This window comes from Mastomys coucha, unplaced genomic scaffold (assembly GCF_008632895.1).
Source record: "Mastomys coucha isolate ucsf_1 unplaced genomic scaffold, UCSF_Mcou_1 pScaffold12, whole genome shotgun sequence".
In the NCBI taxonomy this organism is placed as follows: domain Eukaryota; kingdom Metazoa; phylum Chordata; class Mammalia; order Rodentia; family Muridae; genus Mastomys; species Mastomys coucha.
The window spans coordinates 8380452-8398584 of NW_022196894.1; the positions used below are offsets into that span (position 1 = coordinate 8380452).

At 47.0% G+C, this 18133-nt stretch overlaps 1 long non-coding RNA gene across 1 annotated transcript; it reads left to right on the forward strand.

The window, feature by feature from the left end:
* Nucleotides 1-1234: 1234 nt before the first annotated feature.
* Nucleotides 1235-4615, forward strand: LOC116086292. The gene is made up of 2 exons (XR_004116863.1): nt 1235-1392; nt 3905-4615. It is a non-coding gene; the product is annotated as an uncharacterized LOC116086292 (long non-coding RNA).
* The last annotated feature ends 13518 nt before the right edge of the window (nt 4616-18133 follow it).

Below are 18133 nucleotides of genomic sequence, written 5' to 3' on the forward strand. Positions count from 1 at the left end.
TGGTACCTCCCAATGTCTTATCTTTTGTTTTGTTGTGGAGACCTGACAGAGACAAGTCAAGAAAGGGTATATGGGTTTATGGTTCCAGGGTGGGAGGTGGGTGTGCTGGCCCATCACCACAGGAGGAGGTCAGGATGGTGGTGGGTTCACGTAATAGATGGAGCCTGGCTTACTGCGTGGTAGGAACTGGCCTATACTCTCCAAAGGCCCAGCTCACTTCTGCTAATGAGGTGCCACTTCCTAAAGATCCCCCAGATATCACTGTAACTGGGAAACAAGCACCCTAAACATGAGCTTGTGGGGACATTTCTGATTCAAACCATAAGACTTAGTGAGCTTCCTAAAAATAAAGAATATGGGGCTGGAGAGATGGCTCGGTTAGCAGAATGCTTGCAAGTATGAGAATCTGAGCTGGATTCCCAGAACTCAGGCTAAAAAATAAAAGCCAGGCATGATGACACATCCTTATAATCCTGCTGCTGCCTACTGCTGAGGGGATGGAGACAGACAGCGGCCACTGGGGCTTGCTGGGCAGCCAGCTTTGCTTAGTTGGTGAGAACCAGGCCAAAGAGAGACTCTGCCTCAACAAACAGGGTGGGAGCTGGGAAGATGACTCAGTGGTTAGATGGGCTTGCAATGCAAGCATAAGGACCCAAGTTCAAATCCCCAGCAGCCCTGTAAAAGCTGGGCATGGCCATTTGTGCCTGGAACCTAGCTCTGGGAACAGCAAGAAGGTGTACAAAGACAGCTGTATCATTAGCACTCATTGTCCACCAATGAGTCTAGCTCTAAACCACACATTCCAGGTTTAATGAGAGACCCTGTCTCAAGGGAATAAGATGGAGAATGATAGAAGATACTGGTAGTCTCCTTTAAACTGTATGGTCATGTGTACCTGGACGTGTGTGCATATGTGTGTGTTGTAGGGGGCACACACATAACACTAAATAAAAAAGGAAGGTGGATGATCCTTAGGAAGCACTGGTCTCCACATATATGTGCATACACACTGGCATACACATATACAACACATAAGCATATAAGGGAAACAAACAAACAAACAAACAAACCAGAACAATGGTTTTGTCTGTGCAGCCCACACTTATCACAAGTCTAGTGTCATCAAACCTTCTCTTTATTTTTAGGGCACTTGTTTCAATCACTCATGTGATCATGCACTATTCATATTATACACATGATTTTTTTTTTCTAAAAATGCTTTTGGCAGGCAGCCTTGTAATTCCGACTCATCACTCATGGGTAGGGTTGTGCCTGGAGGAGGGCGCACTGCGGGAGCTAAAGAAACGTTCAGACTCTCACAGCAGTGGATTCCCCACGCCTGGAAACTGAGCAGGAAGGAACCTGCCCTGGCAATCTACACAATCTCCACTGGTAAGTTGCTGACATTTATTGAAATTAAAAGTAAACATAACATTTGACCCAGCAGTTCTGCCACCAGGAGCTCCCTGAATCCGAAGCAAATCCAGGTGATGTGAAGTGCTCACTGAGGCACTGGGTGGGGCCATCACCCATCCAGGCAATAACACAATCCTGGGGCAGCCCAGGAAGGGTACTCTCCACCAAGTGACGCTGAGAGGGTCCCAACATGGCTCATTAACTAGAAAAAATGTGTGTGCCTGTGTTTTTAAAATAGATTCTTAGACTTGGGTACACATCAAGTTTTTCTGGAAGGCTAAGAGACTGAAGTGGTGATGGCTGTCAGGGCGGTGGCCTTGGAGGACTGCGAGGCAAAAGCAGCTTTGAGGCTCTATCTGCACTCTATCTCTCTCTCTATCTTCTGCTGCTGTCTGAGCACTCGGCCACGTGGATGGATCATCTGCTTTAATTAAAATAAAAGCAGCACCAAGCAAAGCGATGCCCTAGAACCTCAGGTGGAGTGTGGAGCAGAGACTGAGGTATATGCAGGTGGCAGGTGGCATCGGCCCCATGTGGCATCTGTAGGTGATCATGATGGGGCTTGGTACCTCCACCTGATTAAACTGGGTGAACAAGAAGCATCCGTATGTCTGTGGAGGCTCCTGTCACCAGGAGCTGTATCCTTGCTGTAGAGGAGGGCTTGCATGCCAAGCAGGTGGCATATAGAGCTCCTGTCCTGTCCCTGGTTTCCACATCAGCTCCAGCTCCAGGGAGTTCCAGGGAACAGATGTAGTGCAGGCAGGAGGCTTGGCCTGATGCACCCTGGCAGCCCATCTGCTCTGCCAAGAGCTTCAGCTCTGCCAATGCCTTCCAGATTCAGAGCAGTTACGGGGCCCTGAAGCTTGCATGTGACCAATCTGAGGTGAAAGCCACTGGGGAAGCTCACAGGGCAGAAACGGCAAACTGCAAACCTGCTGCTACCACAAGCTGTGTGGCTTTGAGGGACACACAACTCCTCTAAGCCTTGGTTTCCTCACAAACAAGGAGTTGATAGTAATATCTGGGTTGAGGAGACAGCCCAGTAGATAAATTGCTTGCTGTGTGTGGTGGTTTGAATATGCTTGGCCCAGGGAATGGCACTATTAGGAGGTACAACCTGGTTAAGGAAGCATATCTCTGAGGGATGGGCTTTGAGAGCCTCCTCCTAGCTGCCCATGAGCCAGCCTTCTCCTAGCAGATTTCAGATGAAGATGTAGAACTCTCAGCTCCTCCTACACCATGCCTGCCTGGACACTGCCATAATCCTGCCTTGATGATAATGGACTAAACCTCTGAAACTGTAAGGCAGCCCCAATTAAATTTTATCCTTATAAGAGTTGCCTTAGTTGTGGTATCTGTTCACATTAGTAAAAGCCTAACTAAGGCAACAAGTAATCACAATGACCTGAGTTTGACTCACCAGAGTCTATGTAAAAGCCAAACACAGCAATGCATATCTGAATCTTTGGTGTTCCTGTAGGGGTCCGGCCATCAGACCCCCGCTCCGTTGGGTGCTTCTTGGGCTGGAGATAATTGAGTACCTGTGAACACAAGCGGGTAAGAGAGAAAGAAAGACACGGACGCCAGGTAGCTGTATCGAGATGAGATGAGATGTGATGACTCTTTACTATCCAGAACTGGGTTTATATGGCAACAGACAGCATCGAAACCAAAACAATCTTGGTTTTAGCATAGACATGATAGCAGAGAAAAAAGCACACTAGTCTGTATACAAAACAAACTTCAAACGGAGAAGCAGGCTGAGTTTTCAGTTTCAGTTCTTTTGAACTTCTGAGCTGCATTGTCCATGTTTGATCTCAGGGGCCAGTGGCCAGTGTTTTCACACCACAGTGGGAGGCCTCAGCCCCGCCCCGGGCCTGACATATCTATCACCGGAACCAGCACGGAGCAGAGAGGCAGGATACCACATGTTCCTAAAGTAAAATGGGAAGAGGAGGCAGGAAGATTGTGGAAGCTCCTGGGTGAGCTAGGCTGGAATGAGACAGCTAACAACAAAAGGACATTCTGCCTCCAACAAGGTTGAAGGCACGGAACCACATCTGAGGTTGTTCTCTGAGCTCAACAAACGTGTTGTGTCATACGTTTGTCTGCATTCACACACACACACACACACACACACACACACACACGGAATATCTAACTCTCTAGGAGCCTGAAGTACTACTTACAAGTTCATCCATGGCAGGAAGTCATCAAGCACCCACCACTCGTTCCTCTGACACTCTTGTATGTGCCAAGTCCTGAGCTTTAAGCAGTAGGAATTAAAACACACACACACACACACACACAGAGACACACAGACACACACACAGCACATACACAAACGCAGTCTTTGTTATTAAGTAATTTATTTTCTACCAAAAGAGGGGTGATACATAATAATAGTTTTTCTATACTTGTAGAACTATATCTTATTTAACTTGCATCATAACCCCATGCAGTAGTTATTACTGTTCATGTTTTATAGATGAGGAGATGAGACTTCCAGGAGGATGAGGGCCATCCACAGGGATATGGAGGATGCTCAAGACTGGCGAGAAAGGAAGAAAATCAGCTGGGTCCTCAAGACACAACTAACAGACTCTTTCATCATAACCTTTAAGATGGAGGAAATTTGACATAGGATGCAGGGGCATCATGTGATCGACAATGAGCAACATATCCACCATGTGATCCTCTCAGGACACAGGAAGTAAACCAAGAGTCTCACTTTCTAGCATCTCACATTGGCTTCCCTTCCATTCTTCTCTTTAATTTGTCTTCAGAGCACTGTACAGTGGTCGTCCTTGGTCCTAGACAAATACTGTCTCCATGAGAAGACCAGCACAGTTAGAGACAGGATGGCCCAAGGGAGAATCTGATTTGTTCAGTTTAGGCCATGTACCTAGTTGAGGACCAGTCGGCTTTGACAAAGGAGCTGGAGTCTTGGAGTATGATTGTTCTTATAGAAGGTGCAGATTAGAAGGGTCTGGCTATCCATGGGGACTCAGAAAGAAATAAGAGTTTCAAGAGATAGTGCTGAAGTGGTGTACAGAGAAGAATTTCCAAATTTTTCTTTTCTTTTCCTCAGTTCTTTCTGCATTAACCTTGTGACTGCCAACATACTTGTGTGTTGCAGAATGTTTTTAGAAAAATCAACAAATGTTACCTTGAAAAAATAATAAAAAACAGAAAAATACAAAAGAACCTTGGTCTGTCCCAGTGCCTTTCAAATGAGCGCAGTAAGCCAGTGTTAGCCTGGGAGGGGCTAGGGCTAGAATGTGTGGGTGCTCAGGGCTTTCATAAAAACACATTTCATTTACTTTATTTTGTGTGCATGTATATTTGGGGGAGGGCATGAGAATGCCTGGTGTACATATGGAGGCCATAGGGCAATTTTCAGGAGATAGCACTCTCCTTTTCATTATGTGGGTCCCAGGAGTCAAACTCATGTGCTCAGGCTCGGGGTCAGGCGACTTTACCCACAGAGCTGTCTCATGGGCCCTAGTGTTTCCTCATATGTCTAAGTCCCATAGTCAAGCACTTGTGAATGTGGCCTTATAGGGAAATAAAATCTTTGTAGATGAGATGGAATGCAGTGAAGGGAGGGGGGGGAATGAGGCAAATCACATCCACTAAGTGTTCCTGTAAGACAGGGATCTACATCCTTAGCCAGGGCTTTCAGCTATCTTGACATTTGAGCTAGACCATTCCGTGTCATGGAGTATGTCTTGTCCATTGTGGGATGCTTAGCCACAACCCCAGTTTTTACCTACTTGAGTATAATAACATTATTCCCTCCCTCAGTTGTGACAAAGCTCTATAATCCTTAAGTATGCATGGTGGAATTCAGGACATTTGGATGGAATTATCTTATATTTCCCATGTGGGTTTTAAACCCAATGACTGGTAGCCTATGAAAAAGCTGGGGGAGACCTGAGATACATAGATTCTGAGGAGAACCTATTGTGAACATGTAGGTGGATGCAGAGGTGAGAGGTGATGCTTGTATAAGACAAAGATCACCAGGAGTCCTGGAAACCAGCAGAAGCTCTGAGGGAGGCACAGAAGATTATCCTTCATTTTCCTCGGAACCTGCAGTGTGAGCCTGACCTCACACTCAGTTATCTTAAGTTATCACAGCAGCTGCAGGCATCCCTGTAGTGCCAATACTAACCAGTGCTCAGTAGATGTTTGCCAAAAGATCCATTGCGATTGCCAACCAAAGTGAGACACTTCACAGTACACACAGTACACACCATCACTAGGACAGTGGCCCCACAAAGCTCGATGCCCTACAGCCAGAGATCTCCATGCAGGCTTTTCCAACCAGAGGCAGATGTTGTTCTTTCTTTTCTTTTAGGCAACAGAAATGGTGAGCTGTGAGCCTGAGCATTGTGTGAAGCTCCAAGTGCAGCCACACAGAGGGCAGGCTTTCAACGTGTCAACAAAACCCCACTGTGCTGCATTAGTGGCAGTACTCGCTACTGTGATTAAACATGAGACACAAAGAAGGAAGGGTTTGCTTTGCCTCACAAAGAAGGCCTGGAGATGGGGCTGGAGGCAGTTGGTAGCACTGAATATACATACAGTCAGCAAAAAGAGAGCTAACAGAAAGTGGGGCCAGGCAATAAAAGCTCAATAAAAGCTCACCCCCTTCCTGCCAGGACTCACTTCCTGCAGGGAGGCTCCCCCTCTTAAAGGCTCAGTAGCCTCCCAAAACAAGCTGGGGATGAAGGGTTCAAACATACAACTGCTGAGGACATTTCACATCCACACCACAACACACTAGTGGCTCACATCACAGGTCCACAAAAGAGTCAGGAAAGGTTCCAGACTCCTTCTGTCCATCTACAGACCTCCCTTTGTCCCCTCAGAGCCTGTTCCACTCATCTGGTGAGTGGGAAAGTGATTGAAATATTGTGGAGAGAAGTGTTTGAGGCAGGTCAGGTTACATTCCAGCTCAATGCCTTTTCTGGTGGAACTGTTATCACAGGGCTCAACTGTACTGTGTGTGTACTGTGTGTGTGTCTTAGTTTGGGGTTTATTGTGAAGAGACACCATGACCACAGCAACTCTTAGGAAACGATTAATTGGAGCTGGCTTACAGTTTCAGTGGTTTAGTCATGGTGAAAAACATGGCGGCATGCAGGCAGACTTGGTGAGAGCTGTACATCTTCATCTTCAGGCAGCAGAAGACGAATGTGACACACTGGTCAGACTTGAGCTTCTTAGACCTCAGCGCCCACCAAGCATTCAAATACATGAGTCTAAGGAGTAGGGACAGAAATTCCTATTCAAACTACCACAGTGGAAGATGAGAAAATGTCCAAGCACCCAAAGTAAGAGGAGGTGGACTGGGTGACTGCTGGGTGGTTGGAGCTGCCTAGCTGGAAAAGGCTTTGCAATGAAACAGGTTAAGGAACGCTGTGTTTAAAAGAGTTAGACAGGATTCATTACTGCAGGACACATCTGGGTCTTTAAAGTCTTGGTATTGTGAGTGGCTATGACGGCAGAGCATGGATTATTTCTCACTCTTATCAAGTCTCATTTCCTTCAGACTGCACTTGTGACTAAAAGGGCTTCACTCCTGGTCCCTTCAGAAAGGGCCGCTGGAAAGCAGGACCCTCTCCCTCCCCACTGTGGTCTTTCCTTATGGCTCAAACTTCTTCATCCAGGGCCTAGAAGTGGAAGGTGCCGGCTGCGCTTTAGACAGTATCCGGCACACCGTTATAACCATATTCTGTGTGACAGGGATATTACACACCGTTACAACCATATTCTGTGTGACAGGGATATTATACACCGTTACAACCATATTCTGTGTGACGGGGATATTACACACCGTTACAACCATATTCTGTGTGACGGGGATATTACACACCGTTACAACCATATTCTGTGTGACAGGGATATTATACACTGTTACAACCATATTCTGTGTGACGGGGATATTACACACCGTTACAACCATATTCTGTGTGACGGGGATATTACACACCGTTACAACCATATTCTGTGTCCAGGACCTGGGCTGTTGTTCAGCCTGCGAATACTAAGAGCTTTGGTTTTTAGGGAATAAGCTGTGAGCACTAGTTGTCTTAAAGGGATCCAGCAGTTTCCAAAACAGATAAACAATAAGCCCTTGGACTCACTGGCATAGGACATACCCATCCAATGACAGGCACTAAGTCCATGTTCTTCTGCCAGATAGTGGTCTATGCTAAAGCTGAAACAACAGGTGCTTTGCTTTACAAGGGCAACATCTCCAAGGAACTAAGTTCCCATTCATTCATTAGTTTTTGAATCTTGAGTCAGTAATGCTGTGGTAGGAGCACTTGAATGTGAGTCAGTGCATGTCTTTCTTTTTATTTATGTGTCTCTGTGTGGGGGCTGGGTGAGGGGTCTATACATGTGAGCGTGGATGTCTGTGGAAGCTAGAAGAGGAACCTAGAGTTCCTGGAACTGGAGTTACAGGCACGTTTATGCACTGGGAACCAATCTCTGGTTCTCTGTGAGATCAGTTTGTGCTCTTAATGGTTGTACTACCTACCACATGGGTCTGTGGTCCTTATGTGGCAACAAGTAGCAAAAGTTTTGACATGTCCCTTCTGGGGGGAACCTTGCCACCTGCAAAATTCCCAGGTGGGGCTACAGAAAAGATGCAAATGTTTTCCTCTGCAGGACATGGTGGTGCAAGGCCTTTAATCCCAGCACTGAAAAGGCAGAAGCCTGCAAACTTCACCCTAGAACAGTTCCAGGCCAGCCAGGGCTGCATTGTAAGACCCTGTCTCAAAGAAACAGACAAAGAAAAGAAGAACAAAGAACAAATGGTTTCCTTTCAGACAAAATTTCCCTTAGCACAGGATTTTCACAGCAGAGCACAAGGAAGTGAAGTCATTTCTCGGGGTGTTGATAAGTCATGTCCTGTCACCCAGGTGAAGAGGCACACCTGTAAGGCTCACACAGAGCCACACAGGGAAAGCTATCTCATTCCAAATTCTTTTCCAATCTTGTTGACTCTGCATGTGCAAACCTCAGCATTTGGAAGAATAGTCAGGATAAGTGAGGTTAGCTGCTAAACAAGTAAGTCCAAACATTTTGGGCTTCAACTCAGTGAGCTTCTGCTTCTTGCTCATGTGTTGCTTCCTGCAGCCAAGCATCTGAGCTCCAGCTAGCAGCTGAGCTCCTGCTAGCAGCTGAGCGTGACCCCAGCCACAGACTCTGTAGCTCTGCTCACAGGCAAAGGAGGGGGATTTCCATGGAAAATTGCTTGAGAGGGAGCATGGCAGGCCACAGAATTCTCCAGGCCACCTCTCTCCACTTCTGTTGCTGGAGGTGCCATGGGGCCTTATGGGGACTAGAAGTGACCCACAGTGGCTCCCATACAGCACAGACATGAGCTTCGGGGAAGGGCGCTTGCCAGTGCTCAGGCTCAGAGCACAGAGGAAGCAACGGTTCCTCCCTGCACTGCTGAGTCTCCAGAGCACCTAGAACTGCACTCCCATCACACTGAGCAGAGGAAAATAATACTGGTCTTCTTCTCCTCAGCCATGGTTTTACTTTCTGTGGCCAAACGTGGCATGGCATATTAAAGAAAAAATTACAGAACAAATTGATAAATTTTAAAGAACCATCTTTAGAACCATTATATTGTTCTAATTATTTTATCATTAGTTCTTACTATTCTCACTGTGCTAACTATGGGCTAAACTCTATCACAGCTTTGTAAGAATGGAAAGCATACAAACAAGGTATTTGCTGTTATGTGCAGTTTGGAGCACCTGGGGAGGGCCTTGGATTGTAAGGAGACTGAAGTAGCATGAATGCCCTTACTAAGGCGGCTATTGTAGACTGGGGTATAGGCCAGAGGGTAGAGTGCTTGCCTAGCATACAGGAAGCCCTGGGAGTGGTGATGCACATCTGTAATCCCAGCACTTAGGAGGTAAAGATAAGAGGATGGTGGGGGGGGGAGTGTTCAAGGTCATCCTCAGCTACATAGCAAGTGTGAAGCTACCCCGGGCTACACAGACACTTAAAAACAAAAGTGGCCAATGTAGCACACACACATAAATGACAATGACAGATGAATTACTGACATGTGGGAAATATGTTTCTAAGGTAATGATGTCATTGAATCTGTCTGCAATGATGGTAATGTTCCATTCTGTATGAATACAGCTGGTGACATGGGAGTACTATTCTCTTAGAATATGGGCAGTGTGAAAGGCTGAAATTCTGATATAATTTTACCATATAAAAAATGCAGATCTTGGGGTAAAAACCTCAATTGATAGTTGGGGTGGTTTGAATATGCTTGACCCACGGGAAGGAGGTGTGGCCTTGTTGGAATATGTGTGGCCTTGTTGAAGGAAGTGTGTCACTTGGGGGTGGGCTTTGAGGTCCTATCCACAAGCTCTGCCAAGTGCAGATGCCAGTCTCCTTCTGGCTGCATTTGGATTAAGATGTAGAACTTTCAGCTCCTTCTCCAGCACCATGTCTGCCATGCTTCTTGCCATGGTGATAACAGACTGAACCTCTCAAACTGTAAGCCAGCCCCAATTAAATGTTGTCCTTTATAAGAGTTGCTGCGGTTATGGTGTTTCTTCACAGCAATAAAACCCAAACTAAGACAATAATGGTTGTCTAGAATGCAGCCCTGAGGCAGACACAGAGGTAGGTGATGTTCAGACATGCTTTTTTCAAGATTTTAATTATTTTTATTTCATGTATATGGGTGTTTGCCTGAAAGTGTGCCTGTGTATCATATACACACAGGTCAGAAAAGGGTATTGGGTCCCCTGGGACTGATATTACAAACATTTGCAAGCCACTATGTAGGTGATAGGAATTGAACCCTGATCCTCTGGAAGATTGACCAGTAGCTATGTCTCAGCTCTGCTATGTGGTATGCATATAATGTAGGGGAGATGGTGTGTGCTATTTATTGGCCACTTCTACAGTAGATTTTATTTTATTGTTTTTGAGACAGGGTTTCTCTGGCTGTCCTGGAACTAGCTTTGTAGAACTGGCTGGCCTTGAACTCAGAGATCCACCTCCCAAGTGCTAGGATCAGAGGCATGCTCCACTATACCCAGCATTAAAGTGGATTTTCTTAAAATATCTTTTGAGTTCTAATTTTTACATTTCCTCCCAAGGCTTCAATGGAACATTATGCCCAGTTAACAATCCTTGAATTTGAAGTATAGGTTTCTGGTTCTGGTGCTCCTGGTTAAACTCGGTTTCATCTGTTTCTTCTCAATAAGCAGAGGATATCAAGGGGCAGGGCTGACAGTGGGGCACTTGCCCCAATCCTAATGATTGCAGTCTGCTGAGCTATGAGTCATCATCTCCTCTGCTCAAGAAAGACACCAGAAGTCACCTATTGGGAGGCAGGGGATCATTACTGACGGAAAAGGAAGAACCCCCTCTGTTTAATGTGGGGCTAAAAGTGGGAGGCGGGAAATAACTTTTCTATGTCACTGCAGAGGTGGGGCAAGCTGTCAGTGGCCTAGGCTGTCTTGGAAAGGAATTCACAGGTTCTGCTGGAGATAAAAGAGTCCAGGCATGGCACAGAATCCACCCCCCTCCCTACGCATACAGAATCTGAATGTCAGGATGTTGGTAGAGTTTCTGCAGATCCCACCTCCTGTCCTAGGGTCCCTGCCAGGAATGGAGGGACAAGTCACTATGCTGACCCTGGCTGGCATTTCAGACAGCTTTATAATTACACTGATTTCAACCACCAATGACCTTTTGGTCTTCTCATCTGGGAGTGTGAGGTGTTCACACAAAGCTTTTCTCTTAGTCCAATACTCTAATCGGCATTTCCTTCTCCCTTCCTCTGGCCCTGCTTAGATTTAGACTACCGCTCTGGACCATCTGAACAACTTGGTCTCTCCTTCAGTTTCCATGACTATCCCTAATGTCCAGGCTTCACTCTGGCTACCTAGACCCGCTGGGGGACAGCCTTGGTATGTCTGCATCTAAGGCTTCCCACTGTGGGCAAAACTGTGGGTCAAGAGCTCATAGTTCTCTCTTCCCCTTCCTTAGCTCTGGCTAATTTGTCCACTAGTTTCCTCCAAGTGCTAGCCCCCACCCAGTCTACTCTGTCCCACAACCATGATCTGCACTTGGAGAATGCAGGCCTCAGTTTACAGTGTGTGTTCATGTGTGTGATAGTTGACTGATCAGTATCTTTCATTGGTAGCCAGCCCTCAGGATGGCTCTGAATGCACTCCACCTCCTGATAGTTAAGCTCTCTCTGGCCTCTTCCCATATTGCGTAAGAGTTTCTGTGACAGAGGCGGTGTGTGGCACTTTAAGGACAGGTTTGAAGGACTATGGTTTTATGAAGAATCTCTCTTGGATCATTGGTTTTGAGGACATCCCGCCATCATGTGCAAGACATTGAGATGCACATGCTGAGGACACCTGACAAGGGCCACGTGGTGACCACATGAAGGTTTAAAGAAGCCTTCAGGTGACCAAGCAAAACAACATGAGATACCCTGAACTAGAATTCTTCAGTTGTTGCTTTGAGATCCTTCACCTTCAGAAGTATGAGAGGTACTTGGAAACATTGGCATAATGTATAATTATGTGGTGTATAATCTTTCACCCAGGAATTCTCCATTAGAGCAGAAACCATGACTACTGCTGTTCTCCAGACTATACATGCAAACATCTAGGGTATGGGGATCAGTCAGACACACACACACACACACACACACACACACACACCCCTTATACATATACATGTAAATATGTACATAAATATATACATGAATATGTATTTTGACTTTATGAACCAATCAACACTTCTTTGTGTGTGTGTATTTATATGTGTGCATGCCACTAAGTTATACATGTGCATGTGTGTATGTGCTGGTATGTGGGTATGTGTGTAGAGGCAAGAGGACAACCTCTACCATTGTTTGTCAGCAGTGTTAACATTTATTTTTTGGGGGGGCACAGGCTCTGCTCTGTCATTTTCCTCTGGAGCCCTTTGACTAAGCTATGCTGACTGGCCAGAGAACCTCAGGAACCAAGCACTCTGCCTGTGCAATGCTAGGATTACAAGGAGCAGTCGATGCCCTTAGATGGGTTTGGATTTTCAAACACTATAGCAAGCACTTTCCTGACTGAGCCAGTTCTCAATGCAACAAGTCCTCCTGAACCCTTGTGAGGGACAGATGGGGCCCCATGTGACAGTCCTGTCTTCCAGGACTATACTAGAGGGACTTGATGAACAAGATGGGATGGTACTGTGGTGGTGGGGTCCAGCTGGAGCAAAGGGCCAGAGCAGACAGAGTTGGGTAGAGGCAAGCCAGTCCTGAGCAACTCGGGTATGAGCAAAGGGATTTGAGTTCCTGGAAATGGGTGAGTTCCTAGGGCCCGTGGCAGGACCACAGGAAGGCCCTGGGCCCACCAGATTTGTATGTCAGGTGGTATGCACAGGAACCGTGTAAAGAGACACAGTGGCAAATATCACCTGACTCTGGGTGTGGGGAGGTTGGAGCAGCTGCCTTCCATGGGGCTTCTCCTGTATAGTCAGTCCCCCAACTTTGTCATGACAATATGATGGGCTAGGGAGGCACTGAGTTCTTGCTGTTGCTGGTGTAGCTGGATGTGCTGTCACCATCGACCTTGGGGTTCATGCCTTCAAGTCCAGGACAGGAAAAACAAGAGCACTGAGTTCTTGTGCAAATTAAACCGGCTGTGGACGTAAAGTTCAGAGTATAGTGCCTGCTGCTTGGCAAATGCCACTGATGGCTGTCACACTTCTTCACTGGGGAGAAGCAGATTTCTGAGTCCAGGTGCCCTTTTGCTTTTCAACACTTCAAATGAAACTTCAAACTTGATGACATGTAGCAAAGCGTTCCCAGTAAGTCATCAGGACAACCCCTGCCTGCACCTCCACTCTACGGCAGACCCTGCACCTCCGCTCTACGGCAGACCCTGCACCTCCGCTCTACGGCAGACCCTGCACCTCCGCTCTACGGCAGACCCATTCAGCCACCTCCGCTCTACAGCGACCCATTCAGCCACCTCCGCTCTACAGCGACCCATTCAGCCACCTCCGCTCTACGGCAGACCCATTCAGCCGCGCCTTTCTTCATCTTTCATTCTGTCATCCATGCTGGGGCAGGCACTGGCAACACAGCTGCCTGTGACTCATTTCTCTTCCTGTAAGTGACCACCGCTCACCTGAATTCCAGTAAATAACCCCAGTATGCCCACTGACTCCCCCAACGGACATCAGTGCTTATCTGTGCTCTGGTCTGTGGTTGGCTCCCCATCTGGAATGAGTGGGTGCTTGCTCACCTGTCCCCAGGAACACACATCCCTAGTATCACACAGCAGGGCCCAGCACGTGACTCTGAGGCTCCTGGTCCAGCACACTGTGGATTTCTCATGTCCACACACAAATATCTCTGCAGAACATACTGCTGAATCAATAAGAAAGAAACATTGACTGCGTGGGCAGCACATAAGCCCAGGCATCAACTCACACACCTCAAGTGCCCTCAACTTTGAAAAACAGAAGAGTAGATTCTATCTGACAGAACAAAAGCCACTAAAGTGGCAATCTCCTGATATGATCAAACTGGGATGGGTGTCATCTTTTTAAACAATCAGGTAGGAATGGCAGGTTCCATGGCCTGATCAGGTATATACGCTACAAGTTTTAATAAATGTCTGGCACAGGAAGCCCAATTTAATGCTCATCGCCATGTCTCTGAGATCTGGGCGATGGTCATAGCATCATAATTGTGCTTCCAAGTACCACATCCACCAAGCAGGGCAGTCCTGGCTTCTGCCACCTCTCCTCTCCTGCTGTCTTGACTGGTGGGCATTGCTTCCACCCCGCGCTTACAGTCTCCTTACCCAGCTTCCAGCTCAGCTGTGGAGATAGTTGACTACAGGATGGAGAGGGCTCTGGAAGCTGAGGTAGGCTTGTCAGAATGGGTGTCAGCTTGCAAACAGTTGATAACAAGCTTAAGCAAAGAAGCAAACATTGTTGGCTCAGTTAGTAGAGCTCCCAGCCTGGCTGGAGCTTCAGGCAAGGCTAGACCAGGCACTCAGGCTAGTCTCTTACTTCAGCTTTCTCTCTTCCCTGTGTTCTGCTCTAGCTGCCTCTGCAGCATCTTCTTTGCTTACTGGCACACTTCCCAGGCACACTCCAGCTGGAAGAGTGCTCTCCCTCCTCTCACCCAGCCTAGGACAATGTCTCTGTGGTTGGACTGGGCCATATTGCCATCAAGGCTCTGCTGCTGTGTGGTCAGAATGGTGGCACTGTGGTGCATCCACTTGCATTTCTTTCCACCATCAGAAGCCTAGGGCAGAAGGAACTCATCCAAAAGACCCAGAAAGCAGCAGAGGGTGGGGAGGAAGGTATCTGAAGGATATTACAAAGGTCATCCTTTCTCCTGAGAAAACTCTCTCCTGAGAAATCCTTTCTCCTTGAAAACTAAGTCACTTTGGACGAAAGTGAGACTTGAGGTGAACTGAAAGGCAGGCTGTTAATTAGCTTCCAACTTCTTCCACAAAAAAGAGCTGCTGGGAGATTGACAGGTAGATTCAATAAGCCTGAGTGCCTGTGCCTTTGTGTGTGTATGTGTGTGTGTGTGTGTGTGTGTGTGCATGTGTATGTTCATGTCTGTATGTGTGTCTGTGTGAACATGTATGTGTGTGTGTGTGTGTGGTGTATGCAAAAGAGAGAGATGGGGGCAGGGCATTAATTGCTGAATGGAGGCACCCATGAGTACCAGTGGCAGAAAAGTGACAACTGAGACGAGAACCCGGGAACCAGGAGACCCCCAGCTCCTTCCTGGGTACTGTGGGAGTGTATGACAGCTTCTCAGAGGCAACCGTTGGCAGATGTGGTTATGTAGTGTGTTTAGTTGGGGTAAAGGAAAAGGCTGTAAATGTGGGAAGATTTGTGTAGCAGAAACAGGATGATGCTGGAGGTCCAAGCGGGGAGTAGTGGCACATATTGGTGACCCCAATACTCAGGAAGTTAAGGCATAGGGATTATGATTTGGAGGTCAACCTGTGCTATAGTGAGGGTCAGCCCTGGCAATAGTGACAGTCTGTCTCAAAAAAGGGAAAACTGAAAGTAGGAGAGAGGCCATGCTGACAAGCAGTAGGGTAGAGAAGGTGTTTTAGATAGGTTTCCATTGTAGTGAAGTGGCACCATGACCACAGCATCTCTTACAAAGAAAAATATTCAACCGGAGCTAGCTTACAGTTACAGAGGTTCAGTCCATTATCATCATGGTGAGAGCATGGCAGCATGCAGGCAGACAGACATGGTGCTGGAGAAGTAGCTCAGAGTTCTACATCTGGATTGGAAGGCAGCAGAAGAGAGTGATACTGGGCCTTAGCTTGTGAATTTGAAACCTCTAAGCCCACCCAACCCCAGTGACATACTTCCTCTAGCAAGGCCACACCCACTCCAACAAGGCCACACCTCTCTCAACAAGGCCTGCCTCCGAATTCTTTCAAACAACCTTGGTGGCACCCTGCCCTGCTTCCTGCCTTGTCTCTTACTCAGAGGCTTGGCAGCAGCAATGCCACAAAACTGAACAGTCTGTCAGTAATTAACTACTAGAAATCTCTCTCATTCTCTCAGAGGCTCAGAGAAACCCTGCCACAGGAGATTCAAGATAGACCTTATTCTTTCCCTTCAAACGGTCTATTGGTAGTGGCTCACACTCTGTCTGCCGTAAGCCATCAGACATTGAACCTCTTTCTCTGGGTGCTCCGAACAATGGGCAGTATCCAGGGGCTCCAGGGATAAGACAGTTGGAAATGAAGATGGATTCTAATTTCTAGGTCCCCAGGTCCTGGTGCTGCAGCCTTTTTTTTTTTTTTTTTTTTTGGAAAGCCCCTCCCTGGCTGGGAGTGTGTTAACAGTTATTTGCCCTGTTGGAGAGATGTTGACAACTGTCTATATAACATCAAAAGCTAGTTTTCCTAAGTGGTAGTTAGAGCATCTCAGTGGGTGCCCAGTTCTGAGATTCTCTCTGCCCACAGAGCAGCCAGTCCACACTGTGACCAGGCGGTCAGGGGCCTCTGCTAATTACAAATGACATCAGTATTCATCCTAGGCTGGCCAACTATGCTGGGAGAAATAAATAAACTACCGGCACTTTCTTTCATCCCCACAGTCTCTGCAGGTGAGAGTGGCCCAGAAACCCCGCTGCTGGAGCTCTTTCAGGGAGCTTGTGACGTTGGTGCTTAAAACTCCTTGGAGAGGGGAAAAAATACTTAACTGAATTGAATCATTAAATAGACTTATCCTGGATGCCAGAAACATAACTTTAGGAGACAAACGTGCTCTCAGGGAGAAGCTGGGTCATCTGGTGACTTGCTAACCCTGCTCAGCTTCATCCACCATCCACGCTGGGGTTTGCTGCCGTGCGCCATGCCCAAGGGTTACAGTATGATACCAGCACTGTCACAGCGATGGCTATAGGTGCTGGCTATAGATGAATTTCATCTCTAGTTGTTTATGAGATGTTTGATGAGTCCCCTTCTGTCCCTCCATCTCAGCTTCCTCATTTGAATATGGGTACAATGCAAGTCCCAATTTGGGGAGGTTTGTTTTCAGGCTTCAGTGAGCTCATGCTGGTGACACATGAAGAAGAGGATCTGGACACTTAACTAACATGCCCTTCACCCCTAGTAAGAGAGGCTTGCTTCTGTCTGTTTCCCCTGTGTCTGTGTGTGTGCAGTCCAGCGGACCACAGAGAGCAGTTCTACCTTGGTTGCCACCTATCTCTAAAAATATTTACATTACAATTCATAGCAATAGCAAAATTACAGTTATGAAGTAGCAACAAAAATAATTTTATAGTTGTGGGTCACCATAACATGAGGAACTGTCACATGCATGAGTCACACAGCATTAGGAAGTTTGAGAACCACTACTTTAGGATGTTATCCTAAAAAAACCACTATCTATTGTCTCTGAGACAGGGTCTCCTGTTGGCCTGGAGCTCACCAATTAGGTTAGACTGGCTGGCCTTGAGCCCTAGGAATACACATGTTTTCTCCTCTTGGGATGTGACCACTATGTCCCATGTGAATACAAGCACACATTACCACTAGGCACTTAAGTATGTACCACTATGCCCAGCTTTTTATGTGGGTTGAGGTAACTCAGGTCCTCATGCCTGTGAGGCAAGCACTTCACCTACTGAACTATCTTCCCAGTCTCAAGAGGTCTGCTTTTTTTGAGGCTGAATTATGAAAAGCTATACAGCTGAAATACAATCCACTGCACTTGCCTCTTCCCCTTCACTCTTCATGTCACCCACTGGTATGCCTTCTGTACCTTCAACAATGATGACCTAGGCATTCAGGCATATGAATGTTCTCGAGAGCAGCCTAGAAGCCTTGGCTTGTGAGCCAGGGTAGCAATCATCCCTGCAGCTGCACTGCTGGGGTCTTTGAGCATCAACCACCAACTACATGAAGTGGGGTGGAGATCATGACCAGTATCTCCCATTAGGAGCAGGCTTCGCACTGAACAGAGGGCTGAACAGAACAGAGAGTGACATATGCTCATGGATAAACTCCTGAAGATCTTATGGGGATGGTTCCTCACACGCCAGGTCATGAAAAAAGAATTCAAACCCCAGAAGCAGGTCACCACTATCTCAAGGCCACACACAGGGCCACTGAGAGAATGCCAGGGCTGGAACTCA